The sequence below is a fragment of the Petaurus breviceps genome, unplaced genomic scaffold, assembly GCF_028583685.1.
Source record: "Petaurus breviceps papuanus isolate PSGF00001 unplaced genomic scaffold, PetGlider_PUasm1.0 99, whole genome shotgun sequence".
In the NCBI taxonomy this organism is placed as follows: domain Eukaryota; kingdom Metazoa; phylum Chordata; class Mammalia; order Diprotodontia; family Petauridae; genus Petaurus; species Petaurus breviceps.
The window spans coordinates 13623173-13643162 of NW_027187465.1; the positions used below are offsets into that span (position 1 = coordinate 13623173).

Here is a 19990-nt window from a genome sequence, read left to right on the forward strand (position 1 = left end):
CCAATTTGAACACGGATATAACTTATAAACACCCTCAGCCAGAATCATAAAAGCCACCAGAGGTCCCAGGCATCAGTCAGGTCTTAATTTGAGAGTAGGACAGACTGCTACATTCCCCACGCTGAGAAATTTGGGCAACTCATGTTCAGCAAAGAGTTAGGATGATTATCAAAGACTTTCAAGACATGTGACTTCCAGCTTGGCAGAGAGGGAAGGGAGCTTTATCCAAAACTTTCTTACTGAAACCTTTGGAAACAGTTTGGAGCCTTGTTCTTAGAGGGTATGATGTTTGTATTGTTGAATAATCAATAAAGTTTTATTGTATGCATTGATTCCTCTAAGCTTTATTGGTATACCATCAGCCCTGCATAATGTTATGTTGTTAAATACATACACGATGTTAAATCAGTTTTATATGTTCACCACTCATTACAGAATATCAGCATGGTATAGTGGGTTGCTTCTAACAGATCATCTGTGTGACGACCTCTCATTGCCTCATTGCAGAGCAAGTGTTGATCTGCATCAGAATAGAGAATTTCCACAGCTGGGACCTCCCTAAGAGGATAAAATTGCATTTCTGAACTCCCTTTTCCAAATAAAATAGTTTGAGCATCTGATACCTCAGCTAAAATCTGAGATGCCCAAAGTGGAGCCCCAAGCATAGCACTTCATTTATGGATTTTTTTCCAGTTCCAAGTTGGACTGTCTGGCCTCTTTTCTAACCTCCTTTCTAACTCTTAAATTCCACGATTCAGTCTTTGAGGAGAGCTGATTCCCAGTTCAAGCCTTCTCACTATGTAGTGGATATTAAAGGATCAGAATCTCAGAGACAGAAGGCCCTCTGAGTTGGTCTAACCCAACCCCTATCCAACCAAGAATCCCCTTTAGTGGTGCAGGGGGAAGTGTTGGATTGGGAATCAAAGGACCTGGCGGCAAATCTTGCTGTCATTTTTTTACCTGTTTGACCTTGGACAAATTTCTTAATATCTCTAAATTTCAGGTTCCTCTTCTGCAAAATGAGGGGTTTGTAAGTAAATGACTTTTAGGGTCTCATTACTTTCTGAAGATTTCAAGGTCAAGTAAACTCCCTAGCTCTCAGAGCAGCCCATTCCACTGTAGAATCACCATAATTGTTAGGAAAGTTTCTTTTCCTCGACATCAAGCTTAATTTTGCCTCTCTGTAGCTTCCACTTAAAGACATCTACCATCTCCACCTCCCCACACCGTGCCCATTATGTAGTTTACTACTACACATAATAAACGGAGGGTGATTGTAATATGGGGGCATGGTTCCCATTATCTGGGCTGCTCCTAATGTTTAGCAAATACCTTCCTAAATACTCCAAACCAAACTCTCTGTTATGCCTTGCTATCTTTTAAGAGTTTGGAGAAACCAGAAGATCTATAAAGGGCTTTTGAAGGAATTTTGGATACTTAGGTTATGTCCATTACTTGGATATGATGTAAGAGGGATGATCATACTTTCCACAAGACATCTCCTCATGTCTCTACCAGAGACAGTGTCATAAGAGGGATGGGCCAGGGTGCTGATACATGTTGGAAATTCTGATTCATTTATTGTCTTCTCTGTCATCCAAGATAAGCATGAAAGTTTGTTGGACAAGTAACAGATCACAGAGAAATCATTTTTATTTGTTCTTTATTCAATAAACATTTATTAAGGACCAACTGTTTTCTACCTACTAAGCAGGGTGTAAAATTTATAGAGACAAAGCAGCCCCTGCTTTCATGTACCTTAGTCTAGATCATTGAGTTCTCAAGTTGTGGTCTCAGGATCCACTGGGGTTCCTTGAGGTCAAAATTATTTTCATAATAATATTAAGACCTTATTTGCCTTTTCCAACTATATATCTGTGTGAGGCCAGAATTTCTTGATATATTTAAACCAACATGAAATATCACAATAGATTGAAGACAAAAGTAGTTATGGGAATCTAGCTGCCCTCTATTAAGCGAGACATTAAAGAGATTTGCAAAAATATGTAAAATAAAGCACTTTTCTCATAATCTTTTTTGCTTTGGAAAATATTTATTAATAGAAATATGGTATTTATGTTAACATGTAATGGGTTTATTGTTGCTTTAAATGAATTCACAAATGCTTGTAAATTTTTTTAAGTTTTAATGTTTAATGTTACAACTATCAATAGATATAATTCCCATGAACATAAACTCTTGTTGGGAGAGGAGTCCTCACTAATTTTTAAGAATGGAAAGGGGTCCTGGGACCAAAAAGTTTGAGAACCAGTGCTCCAGGTCATAGGAAGGACCTTAGAGTTTATCTGATTCAACTCCTTCATTTTATTTATTTTATCTTTAAGACATTTTATTGATATTTTTTACCTTTCATCAGTAATTTGAACCCTTATCCCTCCATATTAAATCTTAATAATTAATCAAATCATCTGATGCAGTGATTGAATCTAAAAATGAAAACTATGTTCGGTCCTGGAAGTCCCCCCCTCTCTTGCACAAGGGGAGGAGGAAGCATGTTTCATAAATGATTCTTTGAGAACCTTACTGGTAGGCTTCCATACCCACCTCCAGCTAACTAATCAATAAAATAAACTGAATTAAAGAATTTTCCTATAACATCACCACAATTTGGGAACAATCCTTTAATCCCTTAATCAATTTGAGAGGACCGTGGGACTTTGGGTCATTGTATGAAAGGCAGACAGTGCCATTCGGGCAACATCTCCTGTTTGGTTGGTTCTCTTCCCCTCCACCAATGACCATGCTATGGGAGAAAGTGGTTGAATAGGAGATAACAAAACCAGTGAGTAGCAGGGAGTCATAGCAAGAGCAAATAGAAGGTCTCCTGAGAATAGGAGAAGCTACAATTCTGTTTTCCCATCTCCTCTCCTGAAGATGGCAAGCCTCAGGATTAATGCCTTGAGAAAGCCAAAGAAGAGAGAGCTGCCCTATCTCTCACTTGTCTACAATATATATTTCTTTGTGTTTTTTTTTCTTTTCTAATCTTGGGGGAATGAATATTCTCATATGAGATTGCCCATATGAGTTCAGGAAATCCAGAGGTCTCACCAGTAATTCAAGATAGAAACAGTGACCAATAGAGTGGTACTGTTAGATGACAGAGAAAGGAACTACAAATGGTTGTGGAAAGACAGTCACCCAAAGACAGTGACAGTTTCAAGAAGTGAGGCCTCTCATAGTAGAAAGAAGAGTTGGTTGTGGACTCAAGAGAGGCACTCACTCTCAGAGCCCAGCACCACATCCAAGAGGATCTTCATAAGGCTTTTACCAAGAGAGAAAAAGACTTCTAGTAACCAAAAGATGTTAAATATCCCACATAGACTCTACACGCGTGCTTCCACAGCATTGTACTTGAAATTGGAGCCCATTTTCTTTAGGGACCTATGTGTGTACCTTTAGTCTCAGGTGGAGGGAAGGGAAATGTTTCTTACCAAATGTTCTTACTTGTTTAGTAAATACCTTTTCTAAAATCTAATTGAAGTCTGGCTAATTGATGTCAGAGGGAAGAACAGCAGTGGGGGCCATTAAGTGACAGTGCTATCAGCCACAATCTCTCAGACAAGGAGTAGTCAGCAACCTTCTAGGGGGTCACAATCTGTAAATGTGTGTGTGCCCAGTTGAAGAAGGGATCCCAGAGGGGAAACTCCCCCGGCTTTTCAATCAGTCAGAATTTGACTTTCTTTTGGTGATGTTTTTCAGTTACATTTTTGTAGTCATTGTAGATATTACTTCTTGATTAATCCATTAATTTTACAGATGAAGAAACTGAGACCTAACAATGGTAAATTCCTTTTTCCACAGTCACACAGGTAGCAACAGGTAACAACAGAGGCACAATTCAGATCCTTAGACTCAGAATCCAATGCTCTTTCCTCTATACCCTGCTATTTAACTCATTCATCTCATTACTGGTGTACTAGACTAAGAAGGGTAGTGTGGAGTAGTGGATAGTGTTGTACGTGGAGTCAAGAAGGCCTATCTGTAAAACCTGGAAAGACTTACATGAACTGATGCTGAGTGAAGTGAGTAGAACCAGGAGAACATTGTGCACAGTAACAGCAACATTGTCCAATGACCAACTTTGATAGACTTAGCTCTTCCCAGCAATGCAACGATCTGAGACAATTCCAAAAGACCCATGATGGAAAATGCTATCCACGTCCAGAGAAAGAACTATGGAGTCTGAATGCTGATCAAAGCAGTCTATTTTCTCTCTTTCTTTTCTTTCTCATGGTTTCCCCTTTGTTCCGATTCTTCTTTCACAACATGAGGAATGTGGAATCTGTTTAACACGATTGTACATGTACAGCCTATATCAGATTGTAGGTAGGGGTAGGGGAGAGTGGGAGAAAAAATTTTGGAACTCAATATCTTATAAAAGTGAATATTAAAAACTATCTTTGCATGTAGTTGGAAAAAATAAAATACTATTAAGAGGGAAAAAATAAAATGCTTTATCTGTGTAAAAAAAAAAAGGAAGCCCTATCTGATACTCAGTAGCTGTATGACCACAGGTGAGCCTCTTATATCTCTGAACCTCAGACAGTATTCTGAGACTACAAGATATGGAGAGGTCATGTTCTGCCTCTACAGAGAAAATTCTCACACCGGTGAAATCACAGAGCCTTGATAAATTGCAAGGCAATATGGTGCTGAGCAAAGAGCGCTAAGTCCAGACTGCTGCAGTCTGGAGAGGTCCTGAGTTCAAACTCTCCTCTGACCCTCACTTACCTCCGTGAACTTAGACAACTCACTTAACCTCCATGGGCCTCAGTTTCCCCATTTGTAAAACGAGAGGTTTCTATTCAATGACCTCTGAGGTCCCTTTGGGTGCTGGGTCCAAGATCCCATTGATAAGCCTGAGAAAAGGAGTACAGGCTGATCAGGACTTCGTGTTGACTGAAAACCTTTTGGATTTGCTAACAAGGTTATTCCCTCTTTGTGAGCAGGGAAAGATTTAAAAGATATCTATATTTTGGCAAGCTTCCATAGTTGACAAACTGTCTTACTCTAGCTGCATCCACATTAGCTCCTTTTTTTCTTAGAGGACAAACACTCTTAAAAGGCAGAAACTAATTCTATGAAGCTAGAAGTATAGCAGCTGCGGATCAGAAAGATCCAAGTCCAGATACTGCCCATGACATTTAATCATCATGTGGCTGTGGGCAGATCATTTAACATCTTGGAACCTCAGTTTACTCACCTGTAAAATAAGGGTATTGTGGTACCTACCTAATAGAGTGGCTGTGACACGTATGAAAGAATGTAAGTCGGTGCTTTGCAAACTTGAGAGCCCCATATTATTAGCAAAGCCAAGACAATGGAGGTATTCATTCAATAAACATGCATTAAGTGCCTGCTAGAAGTCAAGTTTATTATTATATTATATATTAATAGATTTTTTAAGGATCACATGAAGTCAGAACGTTTCCTTACTCATCCTGAATACTTTTGAAAGGTAAAATGTATAAAAGGGAAGTGAATAGAGGCACATATAAGGCCAAGGAAAAGGGAAAACAACTTGAACACAAGATCTTGTTGAATTCTTTCCATTCCTCCCACCCTCTGCCCCTCTCTCACCTAGAATGTCCTTTCAGAGATCGCCCAATCTCTAGATTCTAGTTAGATTTTTAATCTGAGACTGGGTAACCACATATTAGTGAGGGTGGAGAATTAGAACTCTAGAGCTAGAAAGCACTCCAGAGACCATCTAGTCCAATCCTCCCATTTGCCAGAGAAGGACACTGAGGCTCAAGTAAGAGAACTGATTTGACCAGGGTCACATGGGAATTAAGTAAGATTTGAACTCAGGTTTTCTGAACTCCAGGTCCAGCATTCTATCCACTACACCACCTAGTGCTCCTCAGTCCTTTAAAGCCCTTTACAAACTTTAAAATGATATATAAATGTCATTCAAGAGTGTAGCATAGTAGATAGAAAGCTGGCACCTGAGTCAGAGAGACTCAGGTTCAAATCTTGCTTCTGACATACACTGGATATGTGACCCTGAGCAAGTCCCATCACCTCTCTACAACTTAGATGACTAAGATTCTAAATTGAAGAATGAGTGTTTGGGTGGCTAGGAGGCACAGTGAATAGAGCACCAGCCCTGGAGTCAGGAAGACCTGAGTTCAAATCCGATCTCAGGCACTTAACACTTACTAGCCATGTGACCTTGGGCAAGTCACGTAACCCCAATTGCCCTGCCTTCCCCCCTCAAAAAAAAAAAAAGAATGAATGCTAATCTTCTTTGGAAAAGGGCTTTTCCTTGTGGGAATTCTCTATATAAATGAAACAATAGGTTTGCTCCAAATAAGTATGTATGTGCTCAAGCACGCACACACACAGAGTGATTATCTCATGCACTCCTCAGGGGAGAACTTTCACAGCAGACAGAAAATGGGAATATATCAAATCTGGCAACAGCTGTGAATATCAGGGTGTGTGGCTGCATGCCTACACCCATTTCTGGGCTTCCCGATTACCAACTCATACTCTCACCCAATTTCTGGTCCTGATTAGGAAACTCCCCCACCCACCTCTGGAATCACTAAGTAACCCAGGGAATTTCCCCCACTATTTGTGGGTCTGATTACAAATGCCATCTCCCATACCTGACATCAATGACTACTTCTTAACCAAGCCCATCTTTGAAGGATAAAACTCCCCTGCTGAAACTCCACATTTTATGGTATGTATATGCCCACCAAGATCTTCACCATGGTGCCTATTTCCCTCTCCCATGGAAGTGATCCTAGCACCATGTTGGGCTTGTATGGGACAGGTAAAAGTGTGGTTTCACAGAGACTATCTGTAAAGTAAGTAAGTCCTTAGGCCTTAGGCCTAAGTTTCCCATTTTTCTAGAAATTATGTGACGTTGAAACTTTAGAAGTCTTTCTATATAGTTGCTCTATTCAAGTCAGCCTTTTTTACCCAGCTTACCATAAAAGAGTTAAGTTTCTGCAAGAATTGCTGAACAAGACTGTTGATAAGGAGGACCAGGCAGTAACCTTGGGAAGTTGAGGCAGTAGCCTTGAGAAAAAGCTCAGACCCTGGTTCCCAGACTAAAACTCCTAGATAATACTAAAAATAATGAAGAATGGAAAGGAGCTGGCAGCAGCAGGTGGATTTGACCAATCAAAGAACAGACAGTAGCCTTGGGGCACTCAAGTCCCGATAAGAATGTGTCTAGGGTAAGACTGAAGGGGGGTTCAGTATTCTAAGATTGTTACTGCGCCTGCGTAATGAACTTCATGTATTATGTATATTATCCAACAAGATTAGAGCCTCATTAGTAATAATTATGTTAATGTTTGTAACCCTTTTCTTATTTAACCCAGCTTTAGCTTCTGTACAGCGGCCTCCTCTCCTGGGCATTGTTCCAGTGACTGGACCGACCGCCTGCTTCTCGCGAGACTCTAATAAAACTTCCTATCTTCACTTTGAGGTCTCCAAGTAGTCAATTTAGGTTAGGGTCTTTGTACCCCACACAGGCTGAATCTCTGGCTTTCTGTGTTACCATATAGTATATTCATTCATTCATTCATTCATCTATCTATTTATATGTATATATATTTGTATGGTTATTGTCTGCTTACTATACCAAATAATAACAAAAGTATATAAATTAATAAATATAAATAATGATATGATAATAAATACAAATAATATTATGATAATATTAACAATAATATAGTGACAAATATAAATAATAACGATAAATAAATAGTGATCATAATAAAGCACATGCTTATACTAACTTCCCTAGTACCAGTTTTCTGGAAGTTCTCAAACCTGGGTTTTTGTGCTCAACCAAGCCATGGGTTCAAATGAAACATGGCAGTCTGAGATCACTGAGGCACCCAACAGTGAAATTTCCTTGCATCTCTTTCCCATGATGCCTGAAAAGCTTCTAGAAGGAAGTCAAATTATAAGATTATCAGATTGGGAGCTAGCAGGGACCATAGAAATCATCAACTCAAGATAAAAAGCATTTATTAGGCCTTTGCTATATGACAGAAACTGTACAAGTTGCTAGGGATAGAAAGTTCCCTTCCCCCAAATGAAACACCTAGGCCTTGCCTTTAAGGAGTTTGCATTCTATTTATAATTTATTGGGGGAAGGGAATGTTTGGCACCAATCCAAGCCCTGGAAATGATGCCACAAATCATCCACTCTAAATCATACCTGGATGAAAATCCCTTCTGGACATAAGCAAAGAGTGAGCATCTTGCCAGTGCTTGAAGACCCCCAATGAGGAGCAGCGCATTCCCTCTCATGGGATCCCATTCCACTTTGATCTAGGGGGCGAGTTGTTAGGAAGGTGTCCTTTACATCACACTGAAATTAACCCCTTTGTAATATCCATTTATCACTCCTCCTGCCTTCTGGAGTTACAAGATTCCCCTTCTCCATAATAGCCTCTTCAGAAACAGCCCCTTCATTTTATAGATGAGGAAGCTGAGTCCCAGAGAGGGGAAATGATTGCCCCATAGTAGAATGCAGCAGAGTCAAGGTTTGAACCTGGAACACCTTGGAACCTTAGCACCATAGCTCTAGAGTTGGAAGGAGTCTTGGAGGGTCATTTAGTTCAACTTCCTCATTTTACAAGTGAAGTGATTTGCCCAAGGTCACAGAGTTAGTAAGTAAGAAAGCCCAAATTCAGTTGTTACCTAAACCCTGGCCAGAAGCGCTATGCTGAGTAGTCCTAAAGACTGGGCAGCCTATTCTCCCAGTAAGACCCCATGAAGAATGGGGAGACACTATAGTGAATTATAGGCTACTTAATAAGCATAATCTTCTAGCTAAGAGGGCTTATCTGCCATTGTGCCTTAATCTGCTGCCCAAGTTCAAATTCATTAAATGCTGAGGCTCTTAACTATCCTAACTGTCCCTCTACAAATCTTTCACCCACTATAAGTCAAGTTCTATTAATGGATTCTTTTTTTAGGATTACATGAAGTCAAAAACCTTCTACATTCTTTCCTAAATTTTTGAAAAGTGAAAATGCACAAAGGGAAAATGATTGGAGAGGAGGTGAGAGAGAGGAAAGAGGAAGACGGAAGGGAGTGTGTGAGGCTGGGATGAGAGAATGGGATGAGTTAAGGAGGATCTTGGACTTTTGGAAAGCAGGAACATTAGTAGGGACTTTCAGAGGTCACCTAGCAAAAAATCCTTGCCTCCAAATATACCTCTAAACCAATGTACACTGCAGAACATGAGTGAGCATGGCATAGAGGAGAGAGTGCCTTGATGGGTTTTAGCCCCAGCTCATCTGCTAAACACCTAAATTCCTTTAATCAATTCAATTTCTTCCTCCCTCCCTACCTTTCTTCCTTCATTTTTCTTTCTTTTTCTTTCTTCCTTTTCTTTCCTTTCTTTCTTTCTTTTTCTTTATTCCTTCCTATCTTTATTTGTCCCTCTAATTTAGCATTTTATTTTTCACCAATTACATATAAAAACAATTTTCACCATTTATTTTTAAAATGGAGTTTCAAGTTTCCTCCCTCATTGAGAAGTCAAGCAACTTGATGTAGGTTATACACGTGTAGTCATGCAAAATGTATTTCCAATGTCAATTCAATTCTGAAACACAACATGCATTTGTTGAGCACCTACTATGTTCCAGGCACCACTCTAAACATGAAGGATGCCAAATCTAAAACGAAATGTTACCTTCAAGGAGCTTGCATCCTGGATGGGAGCAGTGAGGGAGAAACAATTGAGACAGAGTTAATTTGGTATAAAGGAACTTCACTGATGCTTCCCTAAGCCACATTTCCAATAGCTATACAATGAAAGGATTAGACTTAGAGCTTATTAAACTGTGGGTCATGACTCCTTATGGGGTCTAAAAATTTCTGAATGGGCAACAGCCAAAACCAAACACATAATGAATCCAAGGTGCTTCTTGGCAGCACTTGCCCAGATTGCATTGCACAACTCCACTGCAGCCTAGGTTATGGACACAAAGCATGAGCACTTTGCACCACGCATGCCTTCAGGCCACGCAATGCCAACAAACACTGTCCAAATGTGAAAAGGGGCTGTGAGTGGAAAGACTTTAAGAAGTGCTCGCTAGAAGATGATCTCTAAGGTCCCTTCCAGAGCCAACATTCTAAGTATTGGGCTCAACATGCTAGGTTCTAAGCTCTAACATTTGATGATTTAGTTTCTAGGGAACAAAATTTTGCAGTCTCCCTGGGCAATCCATTCCAAATATCCAAGTTCTCTTCTCTGTTCAACCTATGCACTGTTGGGATTAGTAGAAGTAACTGGGGCTGTTAAATCTGGACAAATGGAGATTTGAGAGAGAGGAGTAGAGACAGGAATGGTAACTACCGTGTTTCTCCGATAATAAGACACTGTCTTATTATTTTTTTTTTTACAGAAAAACACCAGAGGGCTTATTTTCAGGGGAGGGCTTATTTTAATGAACATTGACAGCAATTTTAATAAACAGGTAAATGTGAACAAAAAAATGTACCTTTATTCAATAATGAATTCAATAAAGAACAGGATGACACACTCGCTGCTGCAGTTCTGATTTGATGCAGCTCTGAGCGCGGCATACATTTCACCCGGGGGGGGGGGGGGGGACGGTGTATAGGGTACCGTAATGTAGCGTGTAGCGCAGGGGATCACTTTCACTACAGTAGCAATCTCAATAGGGCTTATTTTCGGGGGAGGGCTTATTTTAGAGGAATCTTACACAGTAAAGGGAGGGCTTATTTTGGGGATAGGTCTTATTATCGGGGAAACACGGTACATTCAAATATTTAAAAGATGGGGGAAGAGGGCTGCCTTTGGGGAGTGGAAGGTCTCCTGTCATCAAAGGTCACCAATGAAAGCCACTTGTTGGGAATGATCACTGATTTAAGAACTTTAAGGGGCCCCAGTGGCCTCCTAGTCCAATCCATGACTGAAAGGGAACCCCACTACAACATAGTATAACATAACATGACTGTAACAAGTAGGTATGTATCCCACTTCTGCTTAAAGATCTCCAGGAAGGAAGAACTTCATCAGATCTTGGGAAAGCTTATTTCACTTTTGGAATTATTAGCTATAATTATTAGGAAGTTCTTCCTGTCATCAAGCCTAAATCTGCCGTCTTGTAACTTCTATCCACCATTTCCAGACATGACCTTTGGGGGCAAGCAGCACAAGCCTTATCCTTCTTCTGCCTGACATCCCTTCAAATACCTAAAGACCACTGCATTCCTCACCCCTCCAGTCTTTACTTCCTCAGTAGCATGTACATGGTACTTTAAGGTTTGTAAGGCACTTTGCATATATTATCTTATTGGACTCTCACAACGACCCTGGAAGGTAAATGATATTATTATCCCTATTTTACAGATGAGGGAACTGAAGCAAAGAGGTTAAGTGACTTTCACAGGGCCACACAATTATTAAATGTGTGAGGGAGGATACGAACTCAGGTTTTTCTGACTCCAAGTCTAGCATTCTATACATTATGGTACCAAGCTGCTTCTTATTACTATTCCCAGTTTTTTCAACCAATCATCCTACGATATGAAGTCAAGGCATTTCTTCATCCTTTTTGCCCTCCTCTGGACACTCTCCAGCTTATCAAAGTTCCTCTTAACTCCATTGAAGAAATTAATAGGATGCTTTCTATGTAGGATCCTTTAGTAGCTGCCTATTCATATTCAAAAACCCAGAACAAGGTAGTGGATTCGCCTTCACAGAAGGCATTCAAATGAATGACCACCTATCAGTTATGATGTAGATTGGATTCTTCTTAAGGTACCTCTGAGGTCTCTTCCGCAGAGTGGCAAGAGATTCTCTGTGATCTCTCAATTCCTCCCTGCCTTTGGTATACTCCTCCAGTACAAATCAAATTAAATGATGCATCTAACACTTTATGGTTTGCAAAACACTTTACAGACATTTGAATCCCAAAACAACCCTATGAGGTAGAGACTACAGGGATCATCCATAGAAGAGAAGCACATGAGTGACAAAGTTGGAATCTATAGGAGCATGATTCTAGGACTGGACAGGATTCAGAGACCCCTTACTTTTAGTTCACAGAACTCATAAATTCCCAGGGAATTTCAGTGACTTGTTCCAAGCCACACAGCTAGAGTTAGAGGAGGGATTTGAACCCAGGCCTTCCTGACTTTGTCCAAAACTCTACTGATGATGCTATGATGCCTCTTTCAGCATTCCATGAGAAGCTTCATGCCACTGAGACTGCTGCTCATTGGATCAGTGAAAGGAAAGAGACCCATCCACTCTGAGCAGCTGCCTCTGAAGGGAAGGCTATTCCCAACTGCTCACAAAGGTAAAACCCAAATGTTCTTTCTTTGGACGATGGCCACTGAGCCCCCTGTACCCCAACTCAATACAATTATCTACAAAGGCAGTCAAAGACGCACAGAGATAGTTTAAGAACAAGAAGAGGGGAAAGAAAATCATTTGAGTTGAAAGCAAGCAAGCAAAATCCATCATGGCTAATTATTTGCTTCTAATTGTCAAAAAATGATGAATTGATGAAAGAGGGTCTTAAGCAGAATGATACTGAAAGTGTTCTTACAGCCAAGCACTGTAGCTGAATTAGAAAGTAAGACTTTTCATAATCCATGGGCTGTTAATTATCTAAACACAGGTCCCTTGGAGCTGCCTGAGTGAAGATTAATTAGTTTTTGAAATAATAGCTAAATTGATGCAGGAAAAGAGTTTGGGCTGCAAAGTAATGGCTGAAAATTAGCCATCCCCTTTCTTCATTTTCTTCTTGCCTTGTTCCTGGGGGATATTCCTCTCTGTTATCTTTCCAGGGAGAGCTAATTAATCAAAGCTCTAGATTGGCCTTCCCCTCTGGGTACTGTGGAAGAAAGGAAAGGGTCTGCCAAAGTTCACAAGAAGGGCCTTCATGTTCGCCTTGATGTTCTCCTTGAGACCTTGTCCAAGATATCTTGTTAAAAAGGGAAAGCATTAATCACGAAGAAACTTCCCATTACCATCATTTGCACTTGTGTTAGGAGACATGCCAACTGGGCCAAAAGAAAATCTGACACATCTCCAATCCTGTAATCCAAGGCACCTGAGCTCTTAGACTTATGGGACAGTTTGAATCTTGTTTTAACATTAAAAAACATTGGATGGTTCACAGGATCAAAAGGTCAGAGATTTAAATATGCAAAATACTTTAGAGACCATCTAGTCCACCCCCCTCATTTTACAAGTAGAAAAACTGAGGCTCAGAAAGCTGAACTCATTTGGCAAGGGTCAAACAAGAAGTAAGTGGTAGAGGCAGGATTTCAGCCCAGGGTCTCTGACTCCAAGCCCATTGTTCTTCCCATTTAACCACACTGCTTCTAATTTCATCCACACAGAGAATTCTCCAGTATAGAAAAATCCCTCTACCAATAGGTATGAGCAACTTTTATAACTTATAATCATAAAGAGTTGCTTGGGGCCCTGAGATGTTGTGATTGGATGGGGGTCACAAAACCAGTATGTGTCAGAAACAAGATTTGAACTGGGGTCATCCTGAGTCAAAGGTTGACTCTCTACCCACTAGACAGCCCTGCCTTTCATATCTCTAAGAAGAGCGAAGAGTTTGATCCATGTTCATAGTCTCTGCTCTTTTTCTTCCAAAACCCTTGGCTTTCTCACTCCCTTTCTTCTCTACACTCACCATCTTGGATTTGACCATCTCTATTTTTGTGCACTCAACTTAGACTTACAGACTATGATCTGGCACCAATTTCTTAGCCAAGAAAGCCCATGAACAGGGGCGGCCAGGTGGCACACTGAGTAAGAGCGCTGGCCCTGGTGCTCAGAGATCTGGAATCGGTTCCGGTCTCAGATACTTGGCACCCACACAAAAAATAACTGGCCGTGTTACCTTGAGCAAGTTACTTAACCCCAATTGCTTAAAAAAAAAAAAAAAAAAGGAAGCCCAGGAAGATATGAGCTGTTGTAAGGGGAAATAGCCACTGGATGTTTATGGAGTAGTAAAAAGAATGGTAGAGTCAGAAGAGATCTAAATTTTAACCTTAGCTCTGGCACTGATTAGTTGTGTGACTAGTAGGCCCCCTCATTTCTCTGAGATATGACAAGCAAAATTCTCATGCATGATAATGTCAATACTTCCAAGATCTATGATCTTACCAGTGGCTTAGACTGAAATCACTTTACAACTTGGAAGTTAGATGTCCTCTAAGGCTCCTTCCATCTCTGAATTAGTGATCCCATGAACTTCCTCACTATATAGGTTTGTAGCCTTTACCACAGAGTAACCAGTTGAGTCCTCTGTTGATGGGATCATCATTAGCTCTCTTTCTCTCCTACACACATAGTAGGGTTGACAAATGAAAGTTTAAGGCGAAAAAAAGCTCCCTAAGGCATGTAGAGGAAAGACTGTAACAATAAAAAAGTGGGAAGAGAAAGAAAAAAGAAAAAGAATTCTAACAAGAAAAGGAGCTAGCTAATCAATAAGGAGGAGCCTGAAATTAATGAGATCTCTGGGATGGCTTAGATGCCACTGATCTCATTCTTTATAGATGCCTTCAGTGAGAAAAATGGAGAAGATAAATCAGGAAACTGGAATCATTGCCAGACTACACCTATCTACTCAACACACTAATTGACCTTCAAGAGGGACTTGGAGAATCACAACCTAAACACATCCAGAGATTAAGGAATTGATAATCACCAGGAATGGCATGGTAATTATTCATGGCCCCCATATTAGTCCATGAAAAGAAATTAGGCTGGAACCACATAAAATCAGGCTTCAGGAAAGCAAGAATCAGAATCAGAATGGGAATGACATTTGGCTTCCTTAGGAGAGGAATAGAATCTAGAGCAAAGGAGGTGATAGCTCCCTGATCAGACCATATCTGGAGGACTATGGGTTAGGAAGGGCATCTGTGAGGTAGAGGACATCCAGAGAAAGTCAATGGCAGCAAGGTGGCAGATAAACTAGAGCCCTGGACTTGGAGTTCTGAGTTCCAACCCAGCCCCTGAAACTATCTGTGTGATACTGGGTAAATCACTTAAACTCTATGTGCCTCAGATCAATCATCTGTAAAATGGAAGAGGGAGGTTGAACTCTATGGTCTCTGAGGTCCCTTCCAGATCTAAATCTATGAGCCTTTAGATGAAGAGGATAAAGGGCTTAGGTCCATGCACAGTGCCTGGCACACAGAAAGTTCTCATAAATGCTTATTGACTGACTAACTGACCCAGAATGTTTAGCTTGGAGAAGAGAGGATTTAAAGGAGAATTTGATAGGTGACTGTAAGTATCTGAAGGGTTGTCATGTTGAGAGAGAGATTAGACTTGTTCTGTTTGATTCCCCAAAGGAAAAACTAGGAAGGAGTGATGGGTGGAAGTCACAGAGAAGCACTTAGGATCTATGTCAGTCAAAACTCTGTGGTAATGAGAACGGTCCAAGACTGGAGTGGGCTGCCTTGAGAGGCAATGGATTTCCCCTTATTGGAGGTCTTCAAGTGAAGGCTAGATGACCTCTTCTCCTCCTGAGAAATTTCCCCAGTGAAGAGTTCAGATTGCCCATAAAGTCATCTGGGAGGACTTCTAGAGGTCCCTTCCTGCACACCAAGTAAAGGCCAACCTTGGACCAGGCTGGGGTTGGTATACCAACATTCATGAAAGAGCGATGCTACTGAAATCAAACAGAAGAATCACAGATGGAAACGCCTTCTCAGCTCACCACTTAGAATACCTGGCTTTCTTCCAGGTTCAGCTCAAGGACCATCTATATAACCCAACTGTAACCACATTGCATCTCCCCAGTAAAATAAATGTCCCCCAACACCTATCTTGGTATCTTGTGATTCAATTTCATTCGACAAGTATTTATGAAGCCTCTCACTATGTGCCAGACATTTCTATAGGCACAGGGCCAATAATGGGGCGGATAATAAGGAGCAAGATTCAACTGGAGGGTAGGGATGGATTCTGCCAATTCACAAATTAGTAAATGTAACGTATAGGGTGATAGTCGTCAACTAGCATCCATTTAGCAATTACTACCTGTCAGGCACTGTGTTAAGTGCTGGGGACAAAAAGAAAATCAGAAATAACCCCCAACCTCAAGAATCTCACAGTCTAGTGGAGGGAGACCTCATGCAACCAATTGTATGTGGTTGTTGGGTCTCTTCAGTGTCTGACTCCATTTGTGGTTTTCTTGGCAAAAATACTGGAGTCACAGCCTTCTCCAGCTCATGCAAGAAGCTGAGGAAAACACAGTGAAGTGATTTTGTTTGGCGTCACACAGCTAGGAAGTGTCTGAGGTCAGATTTGAATTCAGGAAGATAAGGCTTCCTGAGTCTAAGCCCAGTGTTCTATCTGCCATGTCACATAGCTGCCCACAACTGACTATGTACAAATAAGATAAAGAAATCAATTGGAGAAAATCTCAGAAGGAAGACCCTGACATCAGGAAGGACTGGGAAAGGCTTCTTACAGAAAATAAGATTGTATTTGAGGCTTGAAGTAATCCAGAAAGTCAGGGGATAGATATAAAGAAAGAATTCCAAGCATGGGCCACAGAGAGCGAAAATGCACAAAGTCCAGGAATAAAGAGCCTTGTGAGAGGAAAAGAAAGAAAACCAATGTCACTGATACCAGTGACTGTACAATCTCCCCAAATACAGAGATGAATAAGGTATGCCTTGTGATTTCATTGGTATAGGCAACTCCCAGATGAGGGAATTCCCTCTACCATTGAAGGTTGGCACCCTCTTTAAAACTTGGAGACTTAGAGAGTTACCTGGAATGCTGAGAAGTTAAGCAATTTTCCCACTCGTGGACACTATGAGCCAGAGGCAGGAATTAAAAACACAGGTCTTCCTGGCTTCTAGGCCTACCCTCTATCCACTGTGCAACTCTACCTCTCAAATGTAAGCTCTATTCAAAGTAAATGTAATTTCAGGGGTCACTAACAACTGGGGAGAATCGGGGGAAAAGGGATCTTATTAGAGGGAGTACTCCACGACAGTGTGTTATGGTGGGCATTCATGCTCAGGTGTGGGTTAACATGCTTAAAGTTGGGGACCGTTCTAACTCTGATATTCTAAGATTGGTGATCTAATCCAACCCCTTCATTTTGCCAGTAAGGAAGCTAATGTTTTGAGGAACAGGTACCTTGGACAAGGCTGGGAATCTACACAGGATATATACCATGGACAAGGTCACACAGTCAGGTCATGCCTGATCTAGAATTTAAATCCAAGTCTCCTGATTCCCAGCCCAGAGCTCTTTAGTTTACACTACAGCTTTCTCTCCTTACATGAAGCAACCCTCACCAAAGAGAAACCTCTTCCTATTAAACTCCAAAACTGTTTCACTTCTAGTCCTTCAGGCAACCACTTGGGTAATGGTAAGTGACTCAGTGAGGTGTCAGGCTAGTAATGATTATTGAGGGCCAACAGTACTTTTGAGTTTACCTACAAATCAATCAATACTTATTAAGTGCCTAGTATGAGTCAACACTATGCTAAGTCCTGGAAATAACCTTTGGAGACTTTGAGAATTAGACTCATAGACTAAGATTTTAATAGAGTTTAGTACACAGAATGATAGATCTGAGAGGGCTCAGAACAGAAAATCTCAGAGCTTGATAGAGACCTAGAGCATGGTACATCAGAGCACAAAAAGTCCATAGAACACAGAATGTCAGAGCGAAGAAGGACAGTGTTGTTATTCAGTCATTTTTCATTCGTGTCTGACTCTTCTTGACCCCTTTAGGGTTTTCTTAGCAGAGATACTGGAGTAGTTTACTATTTCTTTCTCTGACTCATTTTACAGATGAGGAAACTGAGGCAAACAGGGGTAAGTAATTTGCCCAGGGTCACACAGCCACTGTCTGAGGCTGGATTTGAACTTAGGAAGATAAGTCTTCCTGACTCTAGGGTGGGCACTCTATTCACTGTGCCACCTGGCTGCCCAGGAAAGGTATTAGAAAATGGAATTTCAAAGCTGGGAATACCCACAGAGTATGAAATGTCAGAGGGTCTTAGAGGGTCTTAGAACACAGAACATCAGAGCCAAGAGGAGCCTTAGAACAAAGGATGCTAGCAATGCAGTGGGGAGAGAGGTCTTATAACAGACCACCTTAGAGTAGAAATTCAAAGTTGAAAAGGACCTTAGTGATTATATAATCTAATCTCTTCCCTTTATAGATGAGGGAACAGAAGCCCAGAGTGGGTCAGTGAGTTACTTGAGTCATAGTGAAAGGAACTCATCAACTCAGTTATAATTGAATTCTGTCTTTTTTTTTAAAGGCAGAGCCAAAAAATGAAGAGGAATTGCAAATGTGTGCCAATTTTCAAATATGGTGAGCAGTATAAGGTTGGAAATCACCATCTGGTAAAACTGACACTTCCTCCAAGATGGGACTGCTGGAGGAAGGACAAGAACACAGAGATCCAGAGACTAACAGGATGGTGAACAATACAGCTGACGAAGAAGAAAAGCCGGGGCCAAATTTGCTTAGTAGCTTGTTTCAGTGAAAATTATGAAATTAGAAAATGCAGGCGACGTAGTGGGATATATTTGGATTTTAACAAAATTAATACACTGACTCACAGAATTTTACTTTCCTGATGATTTCAAATTAGCTCAGATCAGAACATAGCTTGTGAGTTGGAAATTTGCTGGAGGCAGCATGAGGCAATTCAAGATTCTCAAAGGGTCCCAGAGAGAGGTGGAAGATTCCTATGAAGCCACATTACATCCTTCCACACTTAATGTCATAATCATCTGATTATATCCCATCTAAATGCAGTCCAATTCAATAAATACCTACTGTGTTTTTTCCCAAAATTATCTGCCTCATGACTCCATAAAATGGACTTCTAAAAGTTGATAAATATACCTTTTGTCACATATTTCCTGAGTTTTCACTCATTTTCCCCTGGATTCTGTATGTATTTGTGGGAGAATGTGTCACAAACTTTTGGGGGATAATGTTTTGTACCAAGGGTTCTTACCATACCACCTTAGTAAATATCTCTTTCTAAAAGCTAATTTAGTCTGACTAATTGATATCAATTGATTATGAGGGTTGAAGGAACACACAAGTAGGGGCTTATCAATTTTAGCACTATAAGACTACCCCTCACTCCTTCAGGGATACATCCCTAAAGGGAAATGGAATGGCCACTCTCTGGTGGCTTGAGATATTAGCCCCAGGTCCTAGAGACTTATATATATATATATACACATATATATATGTCTCTTATATATATGTCTCATATATATATGTCTCTTATATATATGTCTCTTATATATATGTCTCATATATATATATGTCTCTTATATATATATATGTCTCATATATATATGAGTACTCTCCAGAGGTCAACAAACACCCTAAAATGTGGTTCCAGAACTGATTGATTTGTCCAGCTCCAAAACTGTAGCATATTTATAGTATAGGCATGCTTGACCTTTTTTGTGTCATGGACCTCTTTGGCAATCTGGTGAAGTCTACAGACCCCTTCTTAGAACACTGTGGGTTGCCTACATTCATATTTGAGGGAAATGCTAAATTTCAAGAAGAGTAATTTTTTCCCCCTCCAAGTTCACAGACTATGAAATCTAACTAAAGACTCATAGGGAATCTATGCACTTCAGATAAGAACCCTTGTTACAGTGAAAGACTGCTCTCTCTAGGTCCCCAGATTGTTCATCTTTCCTTCTCAGAGAGGACGGGTGATGTCTTGACTTGCACTGCCAGGGAAACAAGTCAGGGACAACTAGATGGGGCAGTGGATAGAGTGTTGTACTTGGAGTCAGGAAGAACTGATTTCAAATCTAGCCTCGAACATTTAGCTCTGTGACCTTGGGTAAGTCTGCCTCAGTTCCCTCATTCATAAAAGGGAGATGACAATAGCACCTATCTCTCGGGGTTTTTATGAGGATCCAATCAGACATTTGTAAATAGCTTTGCAAACCTTAAGGCAA

General features: G+C 40.6%; 1 long non-coding RNA gene across 1 annotated transcript; it reads left to right on the plus strand.

The window, feature by feature from the left end:
- The first annotated feature begins 6596 nt into the window (after positions 1-6596).
- LOC138156383 (uncharacterized) lies at positions 6597-19022 on the plus strand. The gene is made up of 3 exons (XR_011167136.1): positions 6597-6712; positions 12215-12335; positions 18307-19022. It is a non-coding gene; the product is annotated as an uncharacterized lncRNA (long non-coding RNA).
- Positions 19023-19990: the final 968 nt, after the last annotated feature.